Consider the following 15,734-nt stretch of genomic DNA (forward strand, 5'->3'; position numbering starts at 1 on the left):
TTGACTCTCAGTCTGCCTTGCTAATAGCCAGTGGGGATGGGAATTGTAGTTCAACAGCATCTGGAGGGCCAAAGGTCCTCCATCCCTGATATACAGTATAACCATCTGAGTTAAGGCTGCTGCTTTGGTCTACAGCAGCTTGCTGAAGTTCTTTTGCTGTCTCTTCTCAAATCTTGCCACCCAATATAACTCTGGCTTACTCAGCAGGACCTGAACCCAGCAGTATTTCTAAAGCAAATAAATAAAAAGCAGTACCATGTTTGAAGAAGGAAAGACATTCCTAAAATGACTGCTTGGGCAGACAGAAGAATGTGCTGCCCCGTCAGCCACCATCCCCTCCTCATGCTTTGCGGACATCACCATTTCAGTAAACTGTGATCTATTCCAGATCAAAACCCTCGATCGTCCGTTCAAAGGGCTTTTCCTAACTTGACAAAAAGGGTGTAATCAATATATTTATCTTCCTATTTGCTTGGGAATAAGAAGCATTTGATAGATGACTCTTGATAATGAAAGAATAATATGCCTGACCTCCCTATTACACATGGAGATGTTTAAGTGTTAAACATCAATGCATAATGGTGTGTTAACAGGAGACAATTCCAGGGGTAACGCTTAACTGGCAGGAGAGGATAAGAGGTTATCGTGTACTTCAGGGCTTCCCAAACTTCTGACAGCTGAGTCACAGGGTTTTTCCTCCACCCTAAATTAAAACAGAAGTTGCACACCTCACTCTTGGCTGAATTCCTGCTTCATCTTTCCATGTCAAACTGTCCAAGAAAGCATGCATAAAAGCATCAGTATCCTGTACCAAGACTATAGTTTGTAGTCCATACCAAAGCTGAAGCAGGAAGTTTGAGCGGCAAGGTGTGAGTTCAAGTTGAGGAACAGGACCATGGACAGCTCCACATAGAGGCAGGGGGCATCTGACTAGATGCCACCACCCAAAAAGAACAAGCTCGGACAACAATTTGGAGCTCGCTGCTGTCTAGTCAGGGTGGCTGGCTCCTCCTCCTCCATCACCACCTCGATGGGGAAACTGCCTGTGTTTTAAAGGGGCCTTTCCCAATTTTGCAGGTATGGATTCCAGGAGTGTTGGAGTGATGTTTTGGTTCTACTGCTATTCAGAAATGGACTCACTGGAATCAGAAAAAAGAGAGCAGAGAATTCTCCCCAGGCCATGGAAAAGGTGACAGAGCTGGTTCTCGTGGCTATCATAGCACAGCTGAGGGACAATTCTTCCTCCAACCTGCCCCTTCCTTGAGTCTTCTGCTACATTTCCAGGTTGGGTGTAATAGTATTAATTACCTAGGTCCAGAAGAATGCACCCCATACAGTTGGGCATGTGTCAGTTCCGAGGATGCCTGAGGTGGTGTCGAAAGCTCATACCAAGAACTAACTTAGTTGGTCTTTAAGGTGCTACTGGAAGGAATTTTTTTTGTTTTGACTATGGCAGACCAACACGGCTACCTATCTGTAACTGGAACTATGAGGTGGTGTTGGTCTTTGACCAAGCTCTGGGACATGCCACAGCAGTGGGGGAACACTTTAGGTATCTTGGGGCAGTGGTAACTATAGCACCCAACGAATTTGGGAGAAAGACATGCAGGGATTGAGCTGACGGTAATGTGTAGGAAATGGCATCATTGATCCATTGCGTATGTGTGTGGGACATGATGTAAAGAGGCATATCCAATTTTCTTGTTAACTAAAGATAACTCTGACTCTGATTGCAACTCGGTCAGATCCAGAATGTAAAAACATGACTGACATGTAGTCTTCACCCTTTCTAAGAACTACCAAGTGATTCACTGCCACTGTATGTCTAAGTTTCCAACTATGTCTTACTCAGAGTAGGCCCACTGAAATGAATGCACTCTCAATAGGACTAACGTTGGATGCCACCTTTAATCTTCATTGAAAATCAGTGGGGACAAGTGTTGTAAACATGTTGTAGATTTGTGGCTTATAATGGTGCTGATAATCTACCCTTATGGTTTTTTTATGTAGCACATCGTAAGAGACAAGGGTGACAGCTTCTATGCAAGACAATGAGGGCAGCAGACATGGATAGCATTAAAGATATCACAACTCTCCCAAAATTATGCAACTTACATTTTTATGATGCTTGAATATGCATTTTCCCAATAGGATAGTGAGCTTGAGTATATTTCTCAAAAGGTCTTGAAAGGGACAAGACCTCCACTGTACTGTCATTCTTCAGAGAGACTAGATCTGAAATCCATGAAATGTTACAAGGCCAAGAGGTGAGTGGATCCATACACTGTGAGAAGAACTGTTATGAACTGCCAAAAGTGTCTCCTAGTCCTTACCTTATATGTATGTAACTATATAACTATATATATGGTTATAGTCATATATAGTCATATAGGTATACATGGTAAAATGCCACACCATAGCATTCCATTGGAATTATTGACATGGGTATGACATAGATGATAACCAATCAAAAAAGCAATTCCCTAAACATTGTTATTAAACAGTGGGGTAATTGCTTTAAGTACTAGAGGAATGTCAGGGTCGTGTAGAAACTGTGTTGGTGTCATCCTTTCTGATCTGACACTCTGCGGATCAATGACACTGGACATATTTATTCTGAAATGTGAGCTGTGTCACCAATCTAGAAATTAATCCATCCCTGCACAGATTGCCCCACATTTATAAAGAAATAATTTCAGAATTCATTCCATTCACTAAGTATGCTGAAATGCGACCGTCAAAGCTCTTTACACATAAAAGTATGGAAGTAATTAGGGATTATGTGGTAAGTGTACAAACATAGTTTATATTACTGGGTATTAGAAAGGACCCCTTTTATTGCTGCCTTTGTCAATTTGACAGAGCAAAGGGTTTTAATGTACTGTAATAAGAAATGTAAGAGGGGGCAAAGGACAGCCGGGATGTGATGCCTGAGCGGCCCGGAGGTCTCCTTACTCCTCCGCAGTCTTGTGCTCTATGCTTATTCTCTGGTCATATACATTTTAACTGAGTTAATAGCAATCCAACGAGGGAAACACTCCTTCAGATGTCTGCTGTCAAATTGTCAGCAGAGTTCAAAGCAGGGCCAAAACTAGGGCAGATCTGTATGCTATGATCATATTTAAAAGACAGCACGGTCTATGGTGAATATTAAAGATGCACTTGTACAATAAAATGAGTTGCAAATGGCTTCTTAAGATTTTTTTCAGACAGTGCGACTCAAAACTAAGCAAATCCTGGGTGTGTGGCTTTGAACCCATACTGAAATACGCAATGCCCATCCCCAATGTGGTAGAGTTAGCATGGTCCAATGGAAGGAGAGGTATACCCAACATTATCTGTCCACTAGTGCAATCGCACTAGCAGATGGGTGGATTTTAATGTTGCACGACAGGGAATTAAATGCAATAATTCTACTACACTAAACTTGTTGCACCATGATTGATCAATCTATTGCATAGCAAAGTTACTAGCAAGCTGCTTATGTCTTCCCTTGTGCAACCATGTTCCAATGGTGCAAAAAGCATTTCAGCAGCAGAAGAAGTTCACGGCTAAGTGACTTTAACGTACAGCTACATTGAATACAATCCAGAAAGCATTGCAAGGGATGCCTGGTTATAGGTAGGGTTAAGCTACAGGCACACTGTATAGTTTGAGGGTCTCTAAGCATGCCCCACAAATTGCCATTGTGGTTTCCCACACATACACACAAGCGCTGCAGCACTGCTGCCAACCATCTTGCTTGTGCACCTTGGGATAAATTTGCACTAAGATGCAGATGAATTTTCATGAGGATTAAAAAAAAAAAAAAACATGCCTGCAATTTAATGTAGAAATGTGCAGAGCTGAAATTAAGTTTGGAAAAACGGGAAACTGACACATACCTAAACTGACAGATTTGCCCATCCTTAACAGTAGATTACTGCAGAAACGGGATGGAACAAACTTTTGTAAGCAAAGACCAGCAAAAGTAACACTGAATAGAAATGTGCTGATTCAACCATTCCTAGTGGGAAGGGGCTCTTTCAGTTGGGTTTGGAGATACGAATCCCCAAATAAAAGTCTACAGACTTTTTTTTTAAGTGAGAGACACAAATACAAATACTAGTCCCTGGGCACAGACCAAGTATTGACAGAAAGGGCAAAGAGGGAAGGAAACAGTTTCTGAAAGCAATTGCAGATTGGGAAAAATAACTGAAGCATTAGAGATGTGAGCAAATGGTGGGAATTAGAATGTGCCACAGTTAATGTGCTGCTGACTTATCCCTGAAATATGCAGGATACAATAAAATGTTTCATGTTCAATTAAGCCCTTCTCCCGCCTACTTGAAATGGTTACTGCCATTCGTTGGCTCTGGCTTTTGTGATACTGGTTGAAAGTACAGTCATGTCAGAAATGGTTGAAAGGAAAATACCACATCTCCTTGGGATAACCGTTCAATACCTTACTTAAATACACATTTTGTGGTGGAGGAAAACATTTCCTGCAACAATGTCTGTACTGCTGTGCAGATGTTATTTTTTCCAGGGATAACACCACTCCAAAAGGTTGTTGCATTTAGTAGGCTAGGTTTGCTAAATTGGGCCTTTGAAATTTGCCCCCTACCCTATCCTATAAAAAGCATTATTCAGAATGGTGGTTTGCAAAACCCACTAACGAAGATAATAAGACAATAAAATAAAAATTAGTAACCATCAATTGCACATTTTTCAAAATCCAATTAATACTATTCAACAAAATTAATGAATTTGATCTAGTGTTGCCAGCTTTTCAAAGTCTGATAGTCATTTACACCTCACATGCCCCCGTCTTGCACCCTTTGCCTCTTACTCTTCCCCCAGGGTAATCCCACCCCTCCCAGAGGGCAGAACCACCCACTTTGAGAACCACTGTTTTAGACCCTCAATGAACATCAAGGTTATGGAAAGTGTATCATGGGCTGTGCTTGATTCCTGCCATCCTAATATCTATTATGGCTTTGTGTGTGTGTGTGTGTGTGTGTGTGTGAAACCTGCCAAAATGGCAGGAGAGGAGAGTGCTGTTGTTCTTGGGTCCTGCTTGTGGGCTCCCCACAGGCCTCTGTTTGCCCACTGTAAGACCAGGGGCCAGACAGGCCATTGGCCTGATCCAATAAGCTTTTAGGTTCTTAAGGGTCATGCTGAGGTGCCATCCAAAAGGATGAACGACAAAGAGTGGCACTATGTGCATGGAACAAGTAGGTTGATATGTGAACAGTTGAGTTGTGGTTATAGAACGCTAGAAAACTCAATACACAAAAGCATCAAACACCATAAACCATGGTATTGGGCTTGGCCTTCAGATTAAATCCAAACTGTCTTGTGATGTAAACACTAGAATCGCTGAGTTTTCGAGCACAGTTTATCCTTAACAGGCAGTCCAGTCTTATCTTTGCCAACAACAGGGAACCACAAAGGCATTATCAGTAACAAAAGTCTCTGTTTTATTCAATGCTGATGATTCCACCAGTCTTTAAAAGGAAAAATAATACCTATTGGCACACTTTGCACTTCCGCAGTTCCTCAAACTTTGAGAATCCACCATTCCAATCATTCAAAGATAGAACGTGAAACCTTTTGGTGGACCGATTACAATTAGAGGTGCATGGAGGAACAGTGAGAAGAAGAAGAAGAAGAAGAAGAAGAAGAAGAAGAAGAAGAAGAAGAAGAAGAAGAAGAAGAGAAGAAGAGTTTGGATTTGATATCCCACTTTATCACTACCCGAAGTAATCTCAAAGCGGCTAACATTCTCCTTTCCCTTCCTCCCCCACAACAAACACTCTGTGAGATGAGTGGGGCTGAGAGACTTCAAAGAAGTGTGACTAGCTGAAGGTCACCCAGCAGCTGCATGTGGAGGAGCAGGAAGTGAACCCGGTTCCCCAGATTACGAGACTACCACTCTTAACCACTACACCACACTGGCTCTCTAGAAGAACATGAGAAGAGCCTGCTGGATCAGGCTAATGGTCCATCCAGTCCAGCATCCTGTTCTCACATTCTGTGAGAAACCAGCAACCAGGATTTGAGCACAAGAGCCCTCTCCCCTCCTACAGTTTCAACAACTGGTATTCAGAAACATTGCTTCCTTCAACTGTGGAAGCAGAGCATAGCCATAATGGCTAGTCTTCTCCTCTGTTGGTGGTCACTGCTACCTCCTGTGGGAGCGAGTTCCATAGTTTAACAACACACTGCATGAATAAATATTTTCTGTCCTGAATATTCCATCATTCAGCTTTACCGGGTGTTCACAAATTCTAGTGTTAGGTATTGGGGGGTGCATGGCGGCACTAGGGCACTGTAGCCCCAAACCAGAGGAACCTTCATTGTCTGTTGTGACTAGGGAAAACTGTGCAACAGCTCCATAACCACCCTGCAGTCTTTAACGGCTTCATCAGACATTTTCCCCAGTCAAAATATTGTCCCTGTGCATCTGTGTTCACCCTTCTAATTTCATTTCATAATACAATTACTTTACAGCTAGTGACTGGCACAGAATGAAGATAAGAAGTAAATAAAAACTAACCAATGTTTTTTTCTTAAAAAAAAAATCTAGCAATGTTGACAGTCTGAAATCTGAAACTTCTAATATTTTGACTGCGCACGAGGATGTTCAGAACAAGGGCTTCTGTTAGTTCTTACAAGGAGGCAAAGCTTGTAGCCACAAAAGGGGGCTTTGGAATCCTCTGAGAGCTGTGCTGATAGTAGCCCCTCCCCTCACAGAACTACAATTCCCAGAGTTCCCTGGGAAGAAGAGCAGATTGTTAAACTACTCTGAAAGTTGTAGCTCTGTGAGGGGACGGGTGGGGGGGTACCTCCTAATAACTCCAAGCTTCCTTAACTAAATGCAATTCCCATGATTCATTGGGGGAAGCCATAGCTGTTAAAGTGGTATTTATTCAGTTACTGGAAAAAAGTGTATATATTGCTTGATGGTAAGAAATCCCCTAAGCAGTTTACAAGCTATAATAGTGCTTTAAATGTATAGTGTGATGTGGCTTTGGAGTCTCACAGATTCCCAGGCAGTCTCCTGCCAGGGCATATCACGGATATTCAGGGACGAAGAGAGGCAGAGGGAGAAGCTGGTACAAATTTATGGGGCTTGGTGGTCCAGATGGAGACCCGGGGTGTAAATACCTTGCATATGTTTTGTCTTTCTTGGAAGTATCATTATTTGTCTATTGTTTTCAACATCCACTGTAAAACTGCTCGCAAACTTGTGATGCAACCCGAACATTTCCGAGTATTTCCAGCTCTCTATGAAGATTCGCTTCTGCGTTTTGACAGTATGAAAGTGCAACCCCACCTGATTATATACAGTCCCATTTGTATGTTTTTATAAATGAATCCCATGTGAACATTGTGTTTAACATGTGGGTGCTTATATTATTGTTATTAGTCATTAGGATCTCCATATTCTCAACAGGTATTTATATTATCATATTTATTACTAACCTAAAAATGAGGTCACATATTAATTTATATCTTTTAGCCAGTCCACTCTTGCTGGAGGCCCCCCCACCAAATATTTTTCACTGGAGCACAAATCCACTCTTGGCAACCCTGCACACCATCAGAGGACCAAACTAGATGTCACATGAATGACAGAATTCAGGATTTATTCTTATTCCTGTGGTTGTGGTGGTTGTTCAAGTGTACTTATCAGACACATGACAGGGAAGGTTCCTGGTGAGGGGATTTGTAATACACATTTTTGCAGGTTTTCCCCTTGCTATTTTTCAATTACATAATTTGCACACCATTTTCCATGTGAATTTTAAGCCTTTCAGTAGAGTCTTGCGATCACTGCATATTATGGTCAGATATATCTTAACACTAATAACTCTTAGTGGACAAGTCTTCCATTTGCATCCTATTGCTTGGAGCAAAGGGAGTTCAGGAAAAACCCACAGGGACTGGACGGAACAACAGAAAGGCACACTAAAAAGAAGGCCATCAACAGGGGGCTGTATCTAATGTTAGTCTCACCCAAGGCAGGCCTACTGAAATTCATGGACATGACTCCTATTAAATCTTAAAATGGCGAAAGCTGCCAGAGAGTGGAATGAACTCTAATCCATTAGAGGTTGTTAAACAGGGACTGGTGGCCATCTGTCAGGAATTCTTCAGCTGTGGTTCCTGAACTGCAGAGAGTTGGACTAGATAACCCTTGGGGTCCCTTCTAACCCGACAATCCTATGATTCTATGACTAACTTAAGTGTCTTAATTTCCATTTGTCTGAGCAGAAATTAGCTGGATACAAGTCACACTGGAAGGGGAATGAAAGCCAATTTGAAAGATAAAGGATTGCAGGTAAAGATAAAACTGGGGAAAAAATGCCTTAAATGGAAACACCCCACTGTTTTCGTTTCATGCAGTAGTTTGATGCTGGCATCTAATTATTCATTGCAGCGTTTTATCTCCACTATTATAGTATCACTTGTTTTGAGTGGTGGGGTGGGGTTTTTTTTTGGGGGGGGGGAGAGATGTCTTTTATTAATGATTTCAACACCTATTTTTAAAGAGCTAAATGAGTTCTCTCTGTGTTTTTTTGGAAAGCAATCCATTGCAGTGGTTGGGTAGCAATGATTTTTTAAAAAACAAACCCAGCATAGTCAGCTCAACCAGTGTAAAATGCATACACAAAGGAGGAGGAGGGAAGGAGAGAGAAAGAGAAAACCACCGTACACAAATGTACTAGCCACTTGAATACCTTGGAAGAAAGGTAGGATAAAAATATGATAAAAAATAGAAATAATAAATCAATATTTAAAAAATATCACTTGTTACCATGAGAGATAAAAGAGCCGTGGTTATTTTGCATATCAACACTATCACAAATTTAAATTTAGAATTTCTTCTATGCACTTTCAAGAAGCCATAATTTCTTTATAAGATACTTTTGTTTGGGCATTTGTATTTTTTTCAACAAAAAATAATGGTTGAGCATAATGAATGTCCAAAATATCCTTCTTTCACTTCCATAGAATGCATTATGGCAAAGGACAAAAGGCTGATTATGTTCCCAACTGCATGGAATCTTTTGGCCCAGGCTTAACTGACCCATCAGACTGGACCTTGTTTTATGAGCATGAATCCCAAAAATCTCTGTTGTACTTGCTTTCGTTTTTGTATTGTTGTTGCTATTGGTTTCAGATTGTATTTTTTGCTTTAATGGCTATCAGGTAGTATCCAGCTATGTTCCACTCACTTGTTGCCATGGACGAAGCGAAGTTCATTGCATTCATTGATTTCAGGGAGTCCTGACTAAAACTATCATTGGTTATAGCTCAAAGGTTGTTTTTTTATATATTGTACATAATGTACACTGTTTCAGGATTTATTGAAATATTAAGCCATTTAGACCTGCTTATAAATAAATGAGCAAAAATAATGTCTGACTCTGTTTTGTCTTTCCACTATCTTCTGACCTCAAAGGGCAAGTATCCCTGGCATGGGCTGTCACTATTGACACCTCTCCTGTCGTGAAGTGCTCTTCCACCAAGAACTGACTTGAGGTTTTAACACATCAGACTACAACTTAATCATACACAGACATGATGGTAGACTGGGAGAATGCCATTGTTATCCTTGCATCCCATGGAAGAGGGATTCTGTCGGAAAGGGGAATAAAAGCATGGCCTCTGATGGCGATGGGATCACTCCAGTGCTAGCCTCCCATCTATTTTATCACATTGTTTATTCACCAGGCAGAAAAGCCAATTCACAGCAGTGTACCCAACTGCAACTAAAACTCTAGCCAAATGCCAGACATTTTCACACCCAAATGAAGCTGGCAAGTTGCCTAAAATGCACTGGGTTTCACTCTGAATGCAAAAATCTTTCACATGGCCCTGAAGTATGCCTAGTCGTCTTTATCTGAAGAAGAAGAAAAAGACCTAGGAGTTTTAAATGCCAGTCTCCTGAAATATTTGCTTTGCAGTCAAACAAGAAGAGCAATCGATGTTTTAAAATAGGCGTTCAAAGAACAGACGCCTTTAGTTTATGAAAAATGTGTTTCACTCATTAGATTACAGAGAGAGCATATTATAATCTTGTTGACCTTATGAATGGTCATAATAGGAAGATGAATTATGGAAATGTTTTATCCGCCTTCCACATGTGCAAAAGCACCCATTTGATATGGTTGCAATGGGGCACAAAATTGTGCTTTTGAACATGTGGCGACTGCAGATCAAGAGGGTGATCAGAGGGTATGAATTAGAGACTGTGTTTTCTGATCTTCCACCATGGAGCATTCAGCTAATCAGCATCTTCACACTGTCTTTTGCAACCCAGTCCTAATTATTTCAGGGCACACCAACAAATGTTTGGAACAACCGTGCGTTAGTATTCAAGGCTTCCTCTGCACCACATATTTAAAGCAGTAGCATGCCTCTTTAAATGGTCATAGGTTTCCTCCAAGAATCCTGGGTTCTGAGAGTTGTTAGGAAGCCTCCCTTACCCTCACGCAGCTACAATTCCCAGAATTCTCGGAAAGAGGGATTGGCTGTAAAACCTCTTTGGGAATTGTAGCTCTGTGAGGGGAAGGGGTGGTGGTCTCCTAACAACTCCCAGCACCCTTAACAAGCTCATAGATAGAAGCCATGACTGTTTAAAGTAGTATAAAATCGATTTCAATGTACACTGCAGATGGGACCACAATGGAGTATCTTATAACTATATTATTAAGGATGTCCCCATTTTCAAAGGAGAAATGTTGGAGGGTATGGAATAGGGTGTCCCTATTTTAATTGGAGGAATGTTGGAGGGTATGAGCTTTTCTTACACTAGCCTTATTTCAACACAGTAAAACACATTACTGTAAATCTTCAGATTTGGGGGCTTTATGATGTTTACTGAATGTCAATGTCCTGAAAATTGCTTCTGGTGCCCCCAGTGTTAAGCCAATATAAGCCAATTTCCACTAAACATTAATATCCATAGAGAAGCAGTTTGATGGAAATATTTATAATTAGCTAATTTCTTAAGACAGAAAAGGCAAGACAAATATTCTTTGTTAATATTTATAGGTTCTTATTTTTTTAAAAAAATATTTTGTCCTTGTGTTGTTGCCAGAATCCATTCCCCAGGCACCACCATTTTAACATGTGATTAAAGTGATTTTAATTCCCTGCCTTGTCTCCACATTAAAATAAGAGGCAGAATCCTGTTGATAGTTTTAATTTATGCCTTGCTCACCATCTTTTGAATTCAAGTTTAACAAAGCACAACAGGGCAGTTGTGAATGTTCAATTTTAATGGAGAATTGTTTTAAAGATCAGGATATGTCTCTGTATTACTTCTCAAACTTAGTAATAAACTGTTACTGTTAAAAAATGGGATGCTGAATGAAAAGCTGAAATTAAATGGCACGATTTGGAATTTGGCAGAGTTATTCTAATAGCAAGGGCTTTCCCCCCTCATTTCCTTCTGCTTCAGGTTTATGTACTCAGGTGACTGGAATGGTGGTGTCTGCATAGTTAGCCCTCCCTGGACTGCACTTCTTCATAGTGAAATTCAGGGGTGCCATATTTGAATGCTCTCCCACCTTACATGTTTTGAATGTGCAAGTGTGGCTGTCATTGCAGCAGCATATGGATCAATAATAAAGAAGAGTGCTTCTGTGGCTGGGCTACATCTACTGAGTTCAACACTAAATGACCACAACAGCTTCTCTCACTTCTGGGATGTGGGGAAGAGGGCTCCCAGGGGAGAGGATATGATTTGAAGTTTGCCTGAGCTGGCATGCCTCATTTTCAGAATTTTAAGCTAGCAGTAGGGGAATTCTGGACCTCCAAATGTTGTTGGATTCCAACTCCCATATGCCCCCAGCCCAGTCAGCAAGGGCAAATAGTCAGAGATGATGGGAGCTCCTCACATCACTTGGCTGAGGAACTGCATTGCAGAATTCGGAAAAGGAGCTGTTTTCAGTTCAAGAAGTTTTGTAAAGTGTGAATTTGGTTGGGCTCACCTTTAAGCGCAAATTGAATTGAATTCATCCCTCACTCCCAGGTAAGTGTGTGTAGAGGACTATGGCATAAGTGCATAAAAAGTTTCATTCTTTCAACTGGACGCATAAAAATAAGTATTGCTAAAAATCTGTGTGAAATGCACTGATTCTTGCTTTGAAAAGTTTTGTGGGGGGGGGGGTTTGGGAGGGGGGAGAACTAAGAAGGAATTGTTCCCTTTCTGGGATACGAGGATTCCAACCTACCTAAACCTGTAAAAAAGCATTTGAAGAATACAGATCCTCCAAGTTCTTGATCCAATTTTAATGGAAAACTTTTCTCAAAAGCATCCCACGGGGAACACACTCACTGTTACTGCATTTCAGAAAAAAACAGTTCAAACTCATCTGAGCTACACAAGTATAATTTACTACTCCTTCTGAGTTCTTGTTTTGACTAGATGCAGATTGATGATTAAAGTGGTAAACAGTAACATTTTTATAAAATGGCTGACTCTGCCAATGGCAACAGAAAAGAGAGTGTGCTGAAATAGCTATGTCGTTATTGTGACTACATTCAAGGCTGTCAGCAAAGAATATAAGCACTTGACAAGGTGTTATCTAATTGTGTTTTTTTAAAAGCCACGATACATACATCTTTTAACATGTCACTTTAAGCAGCGAGATAATTTCTTTTATTAAAATATACAAAGGGGGTAAAAATGAAAGCCTTGCATCTTCCTTGTTCATTTTTCCCATTGCTCTGCCCTTTCGCTATCATTTGGTGGAGTGGATTTGCTCTTTAGTCAAATTGGCCTTTATTTAAATGCTTGCCCAAAATAGCTCTACAACATTAGGTGTGTATAGAGAAGGAACAGTATGTCCCACAGAAATTTCTGACTCCGTCCTGGTGGGAATTTGCTGCTCGAAAGAGAAAGCTAATAATAAATTCCTTCTGACACACAGAGTTATTGAAACAAAATGTGGCTTTGTGGAAAAGAGCTTTTATTCCATTTGTTGGGGTTTTTCCACCCTCGTCTTCTTCTAAGGAAAAAAAAACGATTAAGAAACTGACAATTGTGTGGGATGGGCTTACACAAATATATGTCAGCCTGATGGTCACTGAGTCATGAAGGCTGCGCCATGGCAAGGATGGAATGGTCATGGAAAACAGTATCGGTAAGTTATGCGGGGGCAGCTGAATTGGGGAGAAAACCGGCCAGCGGTAAGGAACGATAATGCGCGAGCATCCCTAATGAAAGCTGAAGCTAAAAAGATGCTTAATGTTGCCTTTAAAAGTGAGGAAATTGAAGATGTCACAACGAAAGATAAATGTGGCTGATGTGTCCTTGTCTTTGACTATCACAATGCCATCTTTGAAATGTGAAAGAGGGAAGAAAAGCAAATTAGCTGTTTGGAGGCTATTCTTAGAGCCTGTGTTTTATTGTGATCTCTGAGGCCAGCCAAGAGTGACTTTTTAATGGTAACCTCTGCACGTGTTGTGATGTGGTTCTTGCGTCGCTTTCGTTATCTACTACTGCTAAGCGGTTTTCCTGGTTAATAACAGTGGCATTCATTCTCCAGCAAAAGGTCCGTAGGTGGCATCAAAGGGGGTGGGTGGGCAAGGGGGAGCAACTGTCACTTCCCAGGCAAGTAGTTTGTCTTTATTATAAGCAATATCTGTCTGTCTGTCTGTCTGTCTGTCTGTCTGTCTCTGTCTCTCTCTCTCTCTCTCTCTCTCTCACACACACACACACACAGTTCCCCATTGGCTCACTTTCATCTATCGATAACAGAACTAAGATGAGGAAGAGAACTGAGGAGCTGGAAGGTAATTGATAGGTTTCATTCCCTGACACTCAGCTCTCCCTTTTTCAGTCCCACTCCACATGCAGTCCTCCATCCCAACAATCTGTCATTGGCTCTCACATATTTTTCTGGGGAGAAGAAGGCTTTGCAGGCAAGCAGAAGGCTTCAACCACAGACTACCAGGATAGACACTTGCACATCACCACAGCAAGAGAACAATTTTGCTTTTGCTAATCTTGCTAATTTAGGTGTCTAGAACAATTTGCTTTTGCTAATTTAGATGTCTAGATGTACATTTGGAAAGAATTGTTCTCATTTAAATAGAAATGCAATACATTCCCACCATGTTGGGCAAGATTGACTACGTTATTTGTGTCTGCTGCCCACCTGCTAACTCTTGATGGGTTCTGCAGATCTCCCTTCTTATGGTTCCTTCTCTCCAATCTGGACTTTTGCTGGGCAGCAATTCAAAAAGAGGACTCCTTCCAAAAGAAGACAGTCAAGTAAGATACACAGCCACCCTACATCCTACACTCCTTCCTTGCAGCAACTTCCCACCAGGCCTATAAGGGGCCTCTGAAATATGAGGGAATGCATGGTAAGGGTTGCTAAGAACAGAGATGTGCAGGGAAAGGTAGTGGAATGATGGGGGTATCATTTTAAAGACAGTGATTTTACACCAACCTTTATTTGATGCTTTGCTAAGGGATGATCTATTGGTTTTTTTGAGATGTTTGATTTCATTCTCCCCCTTTAATTATGCATTTTTTGTGAGCTGTCTTGAGCTATTTTATAAATTATATTTTGGAACAATAAACTGGAGAATAAAACAAGGCTACAGTTGTAAGTATGCTTACTTGAAAGTTGACCTCAGAAAAACTTTATGTTTCGGATATGTTTAGCATAGGAGTGTTAATATTAAATATACCATTATTTCTTCTCTTTTTTAAACATCTAATGTGTAGAAAGCATCACCCCATCTGAAACATGCTTTGCCCTTTCTATGCAGCTCTCTGCCACCCCGGTTGCCCCATCATAGTTCTATGTTCCCGTTTTATCTTTGCTCTTCTTTTAAAGACTTCTGGAATCTGAAAGTCCCTCATGTCTCCTTTATTGGCACAACATGCTGTTTGAGGACCCACTGGGCATTCCCAAACAGTCATATGTGTTTGTACCCTTTCAGTCCACACCTCAGAATCTGCAAGATAGGAAAACAGAGGGTACCAAGTTCTCCAGGTTTTGGTATTTTTAGGAATATTTAGAGAACACACACCGACAATAACTTCTAATTTTAATGTGCCCAACTTTGTGGCTTCGGAAAGCATGTCTCAATGGCATAGCTCAAGAAACCACAATTCATTTAGAAAACAATAAACAAAGATTTCAAAAATGTCAGTGGTGTGGCTATGTGGCACGGCTGTGGGTGTCTATAAAAGACCTTCTTATGCTTACATGTGTGTTTGTAGGAAAGTGGGTTCTTTGCTTATTTCTTCAAGGGCTATGATGAGCAGGGAGCTGGCCAGAATTACAGAAAATAATAACAGATCCAGTTTAATGGCATGATACACTTTTAGAACTTCCCCAAAGGTCAGCTATTGTTATATTATAACTTGCAAAAGAATCAGAGGCTGGTAATTTTTCAAAATAATATGCAATGATGCAATAGAGATATAATCAGATATGTTATTTTGGAACAATAAAAAAGCAGCATTGCTGACTACAGTGCTTACTGATATTATGCCACGCCACTTAGGATACATTTTTCAACATTTATTTTTACAATTTATATAAGAATGTAGATGCTGCCCTTCTGATGTCACCTTAAGGCAACCAACAACGATTAAGACCAACTAAAAAATTCACATACACAAAATCTCTCCAAATAGATATAAAACAGAGTAAAGGACACCACATAAAATATACCAGTAAGTCATGGGGAAAGGTTATCTGTCTGATAAA

At 40.7% G+C, this 15,734-nt stretch overlaps 1 protein-coding gene across 9 annotated transcripts in view; it reads right to left on the bottom strand.

Annotated features, from left to right (window-relative positions):
• The window catches only part of ZNF536 (zinc finger protein 536), a 538,171-nt gene that overhangs the window by 102,356 nt on the left and 420,081 nt on the right, over positions 1 to 15,734 (bottom strand). The gene's annotated exons all lie outside the window — the stretch shown is intronic.

The sequence above is a fragment of the Podarcis melisellensis genome (assembly GCF_964234715.1).
Source record: "Podarcis melisellensis genome assembly, chromosome: 8".
Lineage (NCBI taxonomy): Eukaryota > Metazoa > Chordata > Lepidosauria > Squamata > Lacertidae > Podarcis > Podarcis melisellensis.